Below are 14,028 nucleotides of genomic sequence, written 5' to 3'. Positions count from 1 at the left end.
GTAATAAATAATATAAATAGAGGTAAAAATAAAGAATCCAAGTGGATTAGTAAATGCCCTGTAATCAATCAATCAATCAATCAAGTATTTGTATTAGATATATTTAGGCTGACCACACTGTGCCTTACACAGACTTGAACTGGTTGGGGCAGGAGGATGTAATATTCAGTCAACTCCCTCTGAGTAAGCAGAGTAAGCAGGGGTAAGCAGGGGTGATTCCAGACTGGGTGGCTCTTCTCATCCCAGCCCTTTTTAACCTCTCCTGACTCCCAGGGGTGCAAAAGGATGAAAGAGATGCACCAGGACCAAGTCTCCCCAACCCAGACTACCACCTGCTAATTAGAGTCAGCAGTATAAAAGCCTGATAAATAAGCCTTGATCTGGGTACTAAGGCTGTGTGAACCATGCAAAACTAATTCGAATTGATTCAGAAAAACAGTTGGATTTGATTTAAGGCATTCAAACTGGATTCAGTTTGGATTGCTAAGTCAGCTTGGAAAAGCACATGCAGAAGCATCTAAATCATAGAACGGGATTTGGAGCATTTGGATCCATACGATGGCTTGATTTGATTTAGAAAATTGATTCAAATATTTGCATCACTTGACTACATACAGGTAGTCCTCACTTTATGACCATTTGTTTAGTGATGGTTCAGACTTACGATGGTGCTGAAAAAACCGACTTACAACCGGTGCTCACATTTAAGACCATCATAGTGTCCCCGCAGTCACATGATCACGATTTGGGTGCTTGGCAACCAGTTCGCATTTATGTCACATGATCGCCATTTTCAACCTTCAACTTTGCTGTCCGGCTTTTGGCAAGCAAAATCAACAGGGAACCACGTGATTTGCTTAACAAACTCTGTGATTCGCTTAATGGCCATTGCAAAAAAGGGTGTAAAATCAGTCTGGATTTGCTTTGCTTAGCAACCAAAATTCCAGTCTCAATTGTGGTTGTTAGACAATGAGTACCTGCATTGTATTGTTCGTCTTCTCTAAATTCTGTACATGTATGAAAAACCCATATACGAAGCTTTGATATTCCAGACACTGTGAAGCTGACTGGAATACCAGCCAACATGAGGGGTGCCTGGAAAAATACACTGATAGTATTATCTGATATAGCATCTGTAAGTAAATATGGTTAAGTGTGTCACAGAAATACACCCTTAGATTAGAACAACTGTTTCCATCTTTTTCTTTAAGCACTCCTGGTTAGGTTAAAGTTTAGGCACATTCCACTGATACAATTGTACTTTATAACTAAAATAGTATTGCCCCCTTATAGATATATGACTACAGGTAGATAGTCTTTGCATTAAGATCACATTCCACCCATATTAATTTCATCCAGTTCTCCTTTGAAAGCAATTTCAAATTCGCATTCTCTTTCCTTTAATTGATACCTGATAGAGGGGGAAAATAGTGAGGTAGGACTGTATGGACTCTGCCAATCCACCAACCATGATTAAGCATGGTATTTATTTATTGTAAACCACCCCAAGTTCCTCCTCTGGGGGGAGATCAGCGGTGGCAAAATTTGAACAAATAAACTAGGGCACAGACACAGAGCAATGCATGCACCCAGTCAATTTGACACCAGTAAAATAAGTAGCTGAAATTTATTCTTGGCTGTCAATTCCTGGCTTGTTTGGAAGAGATAAAGGAAGCATCTCAGCTTATCCTTCCCGGCAGACAATGGAGGAGCCCGCTGGGAAGCATGGCTGTCTTTGCCTAAGAAAACAAGATAAAAATAACCTGAGTGGTATTGTGCGTCCTGCTAGTTTACCATCTGATAAGTGTGTCTTTTGTGATTGGCGCTGTCTTGTACCTACCCACAGGATGCTCCAACAGTCCAAACAATTGATTATATCTGAGTATTATCAGGTCAAAGAAAACTGTCTTACAGATTAGAGTTTCCCCCCTTACCCCAAGAACTGATTCATTATTTCACTCACATTGTTTTATATTTTGTCTCCCTTTGAGATGGCTGCTTTATGGCCTGTCGGCTCTTTTCAAAGCAGCTGTCTTTGGTTATCCAGTATATATTCTGCTGGGATCACTCAGTGCCCTCACCCCACTTATCTGTTAAAGGTTATCTTGGCATTTGAGTGGCTTTTGAGTGGCCCAGAGGCAGATAAGACAAATGTGACCTCCTGACATTCTCTCCTGCTTTGTTCAAGGTAATATTTATTTATTTTTTAAAACAGAGGCATTGAATTGCTGGAATTTGTTTATTTATTTATTTATTTTTCGAATTTCTGTTACCGCCCATCTCTCCCAAAAGGGGCAGTTTTGTGACGTCTTCTGAAAAGATGCATTGTGCAGTATTTGCACACATCCAGATAGCTGGATTTCTTGGCTGTTTGGCTATAAGCAGAATGGCAGGCCAACCACAGGTGGATCTGTGTAAGGACAGATCCTGCATGGGTGAAAACGCAAAACCAGTGACGGTTCTAAAGAATGTGCTGGCACCAACTCAAACTCCCATCAGCCTTAGGTACCATGGCCAGCAATGAAGCATGGTAGGTTTTGTAGTCAGGGCCATTTAGAGGGCGATTATGGGTTCAGCTGTGGTAGTCCCTGGCATGAAAAGGCCATTCCTTGTTCCACTAGAGTGCAGATCAAGTGCTAATTGGGTGGGTTGGTTCTTTCTTTCTTTCTTTCTTTCTTAAATTTTGCCACCGCCCATATCTCCCGAAAGGGGGACTCTGGGCGGTTTACAACAGAGATAAAAGCATTAAAATACCATAAATAAATATAAATACAAATATAATATTGAACATAAATACAGTATAAAATCCAGATGACGATAATAGTTGGAATATCACCCACGTGTATCTAAAGGGGCCGTTTTAGGGTGCTAACCATCTCCAGGGGTGATTACTTCCCTTCCCGTCCCAAGCAAGGTAGCAAAACCAGGTTTTTTGGAAGGCCACAAGAGATGGAATCTGTCTTATCTCTGGGGGAAGGATGTTCCAGAGGTCGAGAGCTGCTGCAGAGAAGGCCCGCTTCCTGGACCCCGCCAGATGGAATTCTCTTACAGACGGGGTGTTTAACATGCCCTCTCTGCATGATCCGGTGGGACGGGTTGATGCAATGGGGATGAGTCAGTCCCTTAGATACCCTGGCCCCATGCCATGAAGGGCTTCAAAGGTAATAACCAACACCTTTTAATTGCACCGGGAAGAAGACTGGTACCCAACACAGCTCACAAAGCAATGGTGTAATATGTGCTGATCTAGGGGCACCAAAAATTGTCCACGCGGCTGCATTTTGGACTAGCTGTAGCTTCCAGATACTCTTCAAAAGTAGCCCCACGTAGAGCACATTGCAGTAGTCTATATGGAAGATGACCAGGGCATGAGTGAGTTACAAGGTGGTTCATCTGGAAAGCTAAAAATACTTAAAGGAGAGAGAAGGCTGAAGAAGAGAGTGAGTGGACAATTGGAACAAATAAAGGGGGAATATTTATGATTATTAAATCAAAATGTTTTAATTTTAATTGTATTGTAATAGCATATTACTTAGCCCTACTAAGGTTGTCTCTGCCTTTAAAGCCCTTGAGACAAGGATTGCTAAGCCTGCATTGTTACGCCCTTTCTTGGAAGTTCTAGAAGCCTTTACAATAAATGGAGTAAAGCCCTGAAGAAAAAGATAATTGTGCACCCAAGTTTCCCGTAATAGAGTAATATCAAAATTGCTTAAATATTGAGAAAAAGAAATATCATTACATTTGTTGAACCAACCAGCAATATTCCAGGATATTACTGTCAGAGTAGAGTTCTTAGGGATACATTCTGAAAGTAGTCAATCATCAACATCAATGTGATTTAGAAATCCTTCTTTATTGAAAATAGCACAGTAATTCCTGCTTCTAGATTTACTTGCTGGTGAGTTTTGGGTGGACCTAGGGTCCCTTGTAAAGACCACTGGATTGTCTGGGTTATCTCCTAATTCATTGGCCTCCAAGCATCTCATCTGTTGCCAATTTGAAGCAGGCTCAGTGTTAGGTTTATTCTGCAATCTCTTTGTTTCTCTTGTGGCTTTTGCTTCCATATCAAGGGCAAACATTATTACATTTCCTTGCTTGATTTGCTTGATTGGTTATTTTCCCTGATGGTTTGACTAGCTGTTCTTTAAGTTTACAGGGTTGATGTACAGTTGGCCGTATTTTGTAAAAACGAGATACTATGATAGATTCTTCATTAAGAGAATCCATAACATCGAATATATTATCTGCTGCTTCTGTTGTTTTGGACGTAACAATGTCTCTTTTAAAATAGTTAAAAAATATGTACTCAATCACTCATATTTGCAGTGATTGATGGAATTAAATGTTGGATCAATTGAACAAAGTGTAACTTCCGTTCCAATTGAGATAACATTCCTTTAGGTATAGGATAATTTATAAAAGCCAATTTATTAGGCACAGCTTTAGGATTCCAGGGTATATTAAATAACTTAGTAATGACATTCTTGCATTTACCGCATTTGGGGTTAAGTACAGTTGAATCCTCTGGTACTAAAGGGTGTAAAGATTGTTTCGCATCCACAGTTATTTGAGTTTGACAAGCAGTTGATTTTCTCTTCTTCTCACTAGGGTCAACTGTCACTAAGAGAGCGCTTATACTGTTATTATTTTTACAGTCTATGTTTGAAGTCCTCTTTGATTTCTTATTTAACTTCTTATAATGTCTTCCTTTTCCTTTTTGTTGTTATTATACACATCCATAATATTAAACGGTCTATTAAATTTTAGCTTCCCAACCAGTTTACTTGTTTCATGATTCTTTATATTTTTGCTTTTTTTCTTCAACTGTCCTTGTTTCAATTTAAACTTGTTAGATAATTTCTTTGTATCAGAATTATTTGAGTTCGAATTTTCTTTCCTGGAACTCAGTGGTTTACTTGTTAGTTTTGGGCATTATAAAAGGTTATTTCTTTGCTCTGCCCCTTTAACTGTGTCACATTTTTCCACTTTCACCATTTGTTGGACCAATTTAGTGAGAGTAAACAGAAGGTCTAATTAGAAGTGTTTAATTAGAGGAAGTTCTGCATCCCATTTCATACTTAATTTATCAATTGATTCCTGCAATTGCTTCAAAGTATCCAACATTGGGTAGAAGGCCGTCTGCTGTAAGCCCATCATTCTGTGTCTTGTTGGTGGCCATGCATCATCAAAAGACAAGTTCCTTTTACAGTATTAGTTCTCATTATATCACCCTTTGTCCAAACTGTAGATGCTGTCATACCTTGGGGTGAACCTGTGGCTGAGTCTACATGGTCTTGATTGTCAGCAATAGCAAGCTCTTCATCAAGGTTCACACCAGTTTCATTAATTATTTGCTGGAATACAAGACAAGGACCTAAGACCAGTCATGTGATGTTACCATGACTTCAGTATCCTTGGTCAAGCTTTGGTTACTTGCAGTCTCTTGAGAAGTCAAATAATCAGTGATTTTTAATAGTCTCTGTTGTAAGTTGCTTAGCCCAACTTCCTGTGTTAGATGTTGCAAACCAAGTTGTGCATAGCCTCTGCGAGTGAGAACCATATATATAGTATCTTGTAACTCTATCTCTCCAATCCATGTGCAAGGTTGGTGCAAGGGTTTTCTATACCCTAGGGCAGTGTTTCTCAATCTCAGCAACTTTAAGATGTGTGGGCTTCAACTCCCAGAATTCAGGCTGGCACTCTAATTTACATGACCCATCATTTACCTGAATGTGCATATCATCTACCTAAAAATTGCATGCAGGCCTCAGATGCACTGTTAATGGCAAGTGGCATTTTGAGCAGGAAGATAGTGGATTACATTATATAGTACAGGGCAGCAGTTCTCCAAGTGTGGTCTGGGGACCCTGAAGGTCCTTGAGACCCTTCTAGGGGATCTGCGAAGTCAAACAAACAAACAAACAAACAAACAAATAAACATTTCTCAGTTTTAATTTCTAATACAGTACATATTGATAGGTATAACGCGCATAAACCAAAGCACTTTGGGGTCCTCAATCATTTTTAACAATGTAAGAGGGTTCTGAGACCAAAATGTTTGAGAAGCACTGGCATAGAGTGCTAGCAAAGTTCAGGGAAATCACATCACCTTTCCTGACAAGCAGGAACCACGCCGAGACGAGGAATAGGTCTCTAGTGTTTTATTACTGCTACAGTAGACAGAAAATCCTAACAAACTAAAGAAGCGTGAGAAAACCCAGACAGATAAACCCCAAAAGTCAAGGCGGGTCTGTTCTGTGTCTCTTTGAATGGCTGCTCAAACTCTCTCTACTACACATGCGGTTTCCCCCCTGGATAGGGCCCCCCTCCTGCTCACCATCAGTGCTCATGACATCACCTCCTGAGAACAATCAGAGGAACTTAAATTGGGAGAGATAAATTGAGAGGACTGAGGATAAAAAATATCAGGGAGGGGGTGCATCTGAAGATTGGGGGAAGGGGAGAAGAAATGGCCTGATATGGACATCATGGGAATTCATGGTTTAAGCATGGTTTATTCAGTAAACCATAATTGGCAGGGTGCACACAGCCATCAAAGACATCAGCAACGCCTACAAACTTCAGGGGCTAGTTCACACATTGCACCAAACGAGATCAACCTCTTAAGATGTGGCTTTAGCATGAAGAAGCTACTCAGTCAATGAGTGAACACAGACTGAAGAGGAACTTAAGGCAGACTTCTAAGGACTTTAATAAAATGTTGCACAGGTAGGCCTCCTGATACATTGTTCTCCAAAAAGACTAACCTTGCAGAAAAAGTCCAATAAGTCTGCCAACCTAGAAAAGCAAGTGGTTAGAGGCTGGTGGACTCTTGGATCTGTAAAAAGAGCTTCCTGTTTAAACAGTTCTGGAATGATTTTATTTTTAAGTTGAAGCAGGATACGCTCTCCAATGGTACAATGTCTTTCAGCATTTTGCTGGAAAAATAAGAGGATGTGCTACCCTTTGCTCAGCCCTTCTTTCTTTACCTTAAAGAAGATGCAGCGGGAATATTTCAAATCCTTGCAGTGAAGCTCTTGAAGTTTATCCCACTGACATGTCACAGGATTAATGTCCTCTAAAGGGTCTCTCGTTCATGCTATTTTCATCTCATCTGGCCAAAACATGAAGTTCCTGGAAGCACTTTGATAGCTGTGGTTGGTTACTTTATTGACTTGAATCCCAAACCAGGTTGAATCTAATCTCGTGGCTTCCCTAATTTGAACTTCAAATGGATTCTTGCCAGCTTGGAACCTGAAATTTGGAAGGTTGTCTTTTCCTATTTCTGAACATTCATGGAAAGTCCACTAGATGTCACTATTACTGCATTGCTTAAAGATCTGAGTCTGGAGTTGTTATCAGAGGAACTGATAAAATGAATTGCTTCATTTGCCCTTTGCCATAAGGGGACTTGGTCTCAAGGGAGAGAAAATCCTCTGGTCAGATTTATGCAGCAACATAATCACAAAACCAGACTTGACATTTCAGCTGGAATCATGGATAAAGTTCGACATCAGGTTTACAAAAGCACAAGAATCTCAGCATGAGAACTCTTAGATTCACAATTATTTTATTTCAGAGGTGCACAGCTTGCCCCAAAGGCTTGAGTACCTTGATCAGAGCAACTCTAGAGTTCCTGATGAATTTTAACATGGAAGAAGGAAAACATATAATTTAATCTTATAAACTATAGATAATTTAGTTTTTTTTAAAAAAAATCAAGCTTAAAACCTAATTTTAGTTTTTTGTCTTGCCTACTTCTTTGTCTGGTTCTGATACTCTTATCAGTGTGACTCCCTAGGATCAATTCAAAATCCAAATGTGGTCCTCAGCACGTGGCTTTATACAATGAGAACCGATGCTGCTTTCCTTGAACATCTAAAGTGGGCCTCAAAATAAAGCTGAGCACCACAAAATAAAGTTGATTGAAATGTTCATATGTAATGTTTTATGAATTATAAGACAGCCCAAAAAATCATGATTTTTTTCCCTCTCATTTCTAGTCCTTATCTGTCCCCTACTCAGACACAAACCTCTGGATCACTGAATCTCATTTCCAGTTTCTTCCATGAGTTAAATTGAGTGTTCTCTACATTGGTCCAAGTTGAATTGGGCCCTAGACTATTGTAATCACTGCAGTGTTACATTTACTTTATACAGAGGCTGCTAATGATAATTAAAGCTAATCATATTTAATAAGAAACAGATTAAACAATTCTATTGGTTATCTAACATTCATGATGTCAGAAATAAGGTATTATAATTAGACTTTTGGGCAGACTTTTGGGCAGAGAAGAGCAGCAAAGATGATGAGGGGTCTGGAGGCTCAATCCTATGAAGAACGGCTAAAGGAACCAGGTATGTTTAGCTTAATGAAGAGAAGGCTGAGGGGAGACATGATAGCTGTCTTCCCCTACTTGAAGGGCTGCCAGAGGGAAGAGGGCATGGATTTATTCTCCAGAGCACCTGAGGGTAGGACCAGAAGCCAGGGTGGAAGCTCCTCAGAGGGAGATCCAACCTGGAAACAAAGAGGAATTTCCTGACTTCCTGAGAACTATTAAGCAGTGGAACAGCTGGCCTCCTGGAGTTGTGGGTGCTCCATCGCTGGAGGTTTTCAAGAAAAGATTGGACAACCGAGATGGTATGAGGATTCCTGCCTTGGGCAGGGGGTTGGACTAGAAGACCGCCTCCAAGGTCCCTTCCAACCCTATGATTCTATGAATATCCCTGCTAGATCAATCCCATTGTCTGTTCCCCATCATGTCTTACCCCTTGCTTAGTGTAGGAAACCAGATTAAAGCATCCCCAACATCTTTTCAAATGCTTGAAGAGAGTTATCATATCCCTCTACCCTTTCATCTTTTATCCGGTCTAAACATAAAGAAACTATCCCTTGGCCCAGGTAAGTGGAAAATTACTGAAAGCCATTGGCTGAATCATTTTGGTGCTTTGCAAAAGTGTGCAATTCTACCTCGATGTATCTGTCCAAGCGTAGGAAAAAAGACAGGAACTTTCCACACACAAACACACACACACACACACACACACACACCACTGTTTATCTCTAAATTACATGGATGTTTATTGTTACAGTGCTTCTCAAGTAATTACTTTGTGCTTCCAGTATTTCTAATATATACAGTGGCCTTAGCTGAACAAACTATGAATACATTTTTAGGCAGAGCTCTTTACAATTTCTTAACCAACTCTCTCTCTGCTCCACACAGGTGTTCCTTATCAAAACTCTGATATGCTTAGACAACTTCAGCACTTCCAGTTCTTGGACTTGCTTTTAATTTAGAGAGGAGGATGGAAAGAAGGAAAAACAGCTCTTTCTTGAGCTTCTTGGAAATTCAAGACTTTTGTCAAGTTTTCCTCACTGACATCTGGTGTGTCCTTTCAAAAGGACAATCTTTTGAAAGATTGCCACAGTCTTTCCCTCCAGCGACTCCATCCTGCAGATCTCTCTTTCTGATCCTGCTGCATCCTTGGTTGTAGGTTCCTCCTCTTATTTTGCCTGGATTCACATAGCACCTCCAGCCCACACAGCCCAAATACAACCACAGCAACGTCTGACAACTTTCAACAACCTCCTCTGTTGCCTAACAGATGTGTCCTTTGTATATTCTCACCCAAAGGCAGACATACCTGCTCTCAGATGCCTTAGATGTAGGAGCTTCTAGGTATCTACCCAATGCTTTGCATGTAGCTGGCAAAGAAATGAAATGCCTTAATCCTGAGACCACTCTACAACTCTGCCCCAGTCAGGGCATCTCACTTTGCCACAGCATCCTTCTGCCCCTGGAAGATGAAGTTGGGGACAATCTGGCTCAATTGGTTGCTTCATTTGGACAGAGGACACTTTCCATGAGCAAAAAAAATTAGAGCAACTGCTCTGTGAGTTAGAAATGGGGTGCTTTGAATGGATATTCCCTTCAAACCTTCAAGTGAAATTTGAAGTGAAAATGTTCCTTCAAATACCTGTGAAGCTTAAAAGCACCTTTAAAGTGGGAGGGAAAATATGATTGAGAGCGAATAGGTTTGTTTGTTTTCTTAAGTGCATGTTTTATCTTGAAGGAAGATAAAATGGCTTTGGGGAGGTCTTTTGTTCTTGATTTTATAGCCAAGCCTGGGGAAGCTGTTTCAAGAAGCAGATTTCAAGCCATCGGCCAGCTCTGTCAAAACACACTAGAACGTAGCACCTGAACTGAGCGACAGCTCTCATGTTTTTCAACACAAGGTTACCTGAGGCTTCCAGAGAATCATGAAATCAGGGAATATATGATCTGGAAGGGACACAGGCATCTACAGCAAGCCGGTATTTCCTCAAAATGATGAAATGTTTGTTGTTAGCATCAACAGCACCAGTTCTATCATGTATTTTGAAGTCATGTTGCAACACAACTGCAAGAAGCCAAGTTTGCACTGTGTTGGTGTAACACACATTTTGTCTTCTTAGCTCTCCTGTATACACCCATGCTCAGAGGTTTCTTAGTTCAACTCACTGCTCAGTGTAGGAAGCCATTAAACCATCCAGCCTCCGTCTGAAATGCTCCAACAACCCAGGGATTCCACCACTGTTGTAGGCTGAATGTTTGACTGCTTAATGGTTTTATTTCCCGGATCTGCTGTGAACAGGTAGCAGCAGTTCACAATGACCGGTGACCATGCCACCATTTTTCTGCAGCTCAGGAGAGCCCCAGTGAGCATCAAAAGCAGAGTCTGAGGACCTCATGATGACCCAGACTTCCTGCTGCATCTCCCTGGGCTGAATTTTTCCTGTTGTTGTTTTTGGCGTAAAGCTCACAAGGACTGATAGTGTTCACATGTGGATTGAAACACAAATACCTTTATGCAGTCAGCTTTTCTGTGATCTTCCCCATTATGGCACTCCTGGATTTGAAATTAAAACTTGGTATCTCTTTTATAAACTAAACCAAGTCATGTGATGATACATTTAATAAAGAGAGGCAAGCCTTTTTGTATTATTCAGTTGCAACATAGAGAGAGGAACTTTCAGGTCTTCCCTTATTCATCTTATTTAGTCTGCACCAGTATACAACAAAAGGATGTTAATAATAATAATAATAATAATAATAATAATAATAATAATATATTAAATGTATATGCCACCCGACTCCCAACAACTCTGGGTGGTTAATAATATGATTAATTATCATATAAATTAAATGGACCGGTGATGAAAGTATAGTAAACTAATCTACTTACCTTGATGCACAAAGTTTTGAGAAAGTCTGTGCTGTCTGAGAAATTGTCAATAGGAATGTGCTGGTCAAGAAAACAATTTTGCTTTGCTCAAATGGCAGCTGATTATTCACCCTCAGTGTTGTCTTTAGAAGTTAATCATATTTTGATTTGTCGAATTACATCTCTTTTCCAGCTCAGATGTTTGGCCCATAATCAGACTGAACAAATATGCACAAAAGAAAAAAAAAGCTTCAAGCAATAGCTCAATGTTCTACTTTCTGGGAATCAAATGTATAATTTCTGTTTCTCAAATAGGGCTTTCAAATTGTCTCCATATGCTGGTGGAATCTGACCTTGTTAGCTATTTGATTGTCTCTGCAACCTTACAATTTAATTGAAGTTCGTATATCCTTTTCTGCATGTCTAAGGAGCAGTAAATTAAATAGAACTGGAAGTCCATTGATCTCTAGATGTGGAGTATTATTTCTAGGAATACTGAAGGAGCAGTCAGTATGACCTGAATTTAGATAAGGTGTTTGGAATGTTCTTTTAGGTTTTTATCATTGGTAAAATACAGGATAATTTTAAATCTAGAGGGAGGGAAGTCAGATAGAAATGTATATGGTTACCATCATATGTAGCTAGGAAGATTGTGTGAACCTGAATGAAACTGAAAAGAGACATCAGATGGCTAAATTGGATACTTCGAAATCACTTCAACAATCTGGAAGAACTTTTAAACCTTTCCCCTCCCAACACCTTGATCACCTCCCAACACAGTTGAGAAAATCAATTCAACCCAGTTCAATGCTTAGAATTGAAGCATCGGATTGAATCAAATCAATATTCTAAATTGATTCAGGTTTTCCAAACAGATTGGTGATCCAAATTGAATCAATGAGTCATAAGTGAGAAATTGAGTGCTATGATCATGACTCTGCCAGTAGCCATTTCTTCTCAAGACCTTTCAGGTTAGGTAGAGCCAACTTTGCCTGCAGGTTCATCTCCTCCTCCAACCTTCTTTCTTCCAGACTTAAATTGGAGATGTTCAAAATTTATTCAGGGCACAGATCAGAACATGATCTGTGAAGGTCTAGTTCTCTCCTTTACAAGTAGTCCTCGTTTAGCGATCACAATTGGGACTGGCAACTCAGTTGTTAAGTGAAAAGGTTGCTAAGTGAAACCCTGACTGTACTTCACCTGATCTGATTGATCTTACTTCACCTTTCCTTTGCTTTACAGACCTGCAAAAGTCGTAAATGCAAGGATTGGTCATAAAGTCACTTTTTCATCGCTGTCATAACTGCGAAGGCTCGCTAAACAAGGCAGTCACTAAACAAGGACTGCCTATACTAGAAGTGTTTTTAAAAGCTCTGTATTATATGTGTTGGTGAAGCGACAGCCCTGGAAGAGAAGAACAATATAAGGGTGATACTGAGGTGGTGGTTTACTGGGTGGAAGAACAGATACGTTAGTGGTATACTGACAGGGTCTTAGACTTGAACCATTTGTTGACTTGAACCTTCAATCTAGAGATTATGATAGCCACATTGCTGCATCATTTTGTTTTTTACTCTGTTCTTGTATTTATTTTACTTTACACATTATACTTAAACAAAGAGGAACAGCTCAACTTTCTCTTCAGGCTCTTTACAAAGAAAAGAAGAAAAACTCTAATTACATGGAAAAGTTGATGTTCCTTACTAAGAAGATGTCAGGTGAGCAGAACAAAATATTCTAGCGTTACTTGTTTTCTAAGGTTTTCTCTCTTAAACAGTAGAGGTAGAATAATTTCTTATCTGCACCATGGTGGAACAAGTTTCTTCTTTCTCATTTTGAATATTAGTTCAAAGTTTTCTTCCTCAATGATACTTTGAGAAGTATGGACTTCAACTCCCAGATTCATTTGGAAGCTTCCAGTTCACCCAAACGGGAACATAGCTTAGAAGTGGCTCCATCATTGATCCTGCCTATTTCCAGATTCATGTCTGGGATTGCTGCTGAATGTCCAGACAAGCTCAGTCTCATAAAAAAGAAATGGTGGGGCAGGATTTCCTCCAGATTACTTTGCAGTGATCTTTGCCAAAACTGTATTTCCTTTAATGTGAATGTTTGCAAGATGGTCCATTACAATCTGATTGATTTTCACTTTCAGAACAAGAATCATATACGCTCTGGCTTCTTATTCTTATTGTGGCTGATTAATCGCTTGACTAAAACAAATAGTACATTTTGTAATATATATAATTATAAATTTGATTCTGCTATGATTAAAGAACAGATTGTTTCTTTACCTATCTCTCCAAAAGTCTCTCCTTCCTTCCTTGATTTAGTTTCCATATTGGTGAACTAGTGGAAATCAGAGTTTTTGGTACCGATAAGACAAGGGAAAGAAAGACAAGAAGAAAAAAGAAAAAAGGGAACAAGAAAAGCTTGCTTGAATGTTGTTTCCTGTCTCTCTATCAAATGGAAGAATATTTCATTTCAAAAATCCTAAACCAACCAGGTCTACCCAAACTGATCTTACATACTGGTAGTAAACACTGTCATCTTCATAGCTTTTTCAATCTCCTCCATCTACCCCAGTTCCTTGGATTAAGATGAAAGGAGATGGGAAAAAGAAATTTGAAGTGAGCACAGCTAGTGTGATGTCTTCCATGGGCTCTGTGATACAGGCCAAGATCAGACCACCATGAAATAGGTTACAAAGTTTCTCTCTAATTGGGATAGATTGAAATTCTTCCATGCCCTAAGATCATAGGAAATGCAGACCCATTACTTTTAATGGGAAAGTAAAGGTAAAAATGCCCTTAAGTCAGG

The sequence above is a fragment of the Candoia aspera genome, chromosome 8 (assembly GCF_035149785.1).
Source record: "Candoia aspera isolate rCanAsp1 chromosome 8, rCanAsp1.hap2, whole genome shotgun sequence".
Classification (NCBI taxonomy): Eukaryota; Metazoa; Chordata; class Lepidosauria; order Squamata; family Boidae; genus Candoia; species Candoia aspera.
This window is presented reverse-complemented; position numbering follows the sequence as displayed.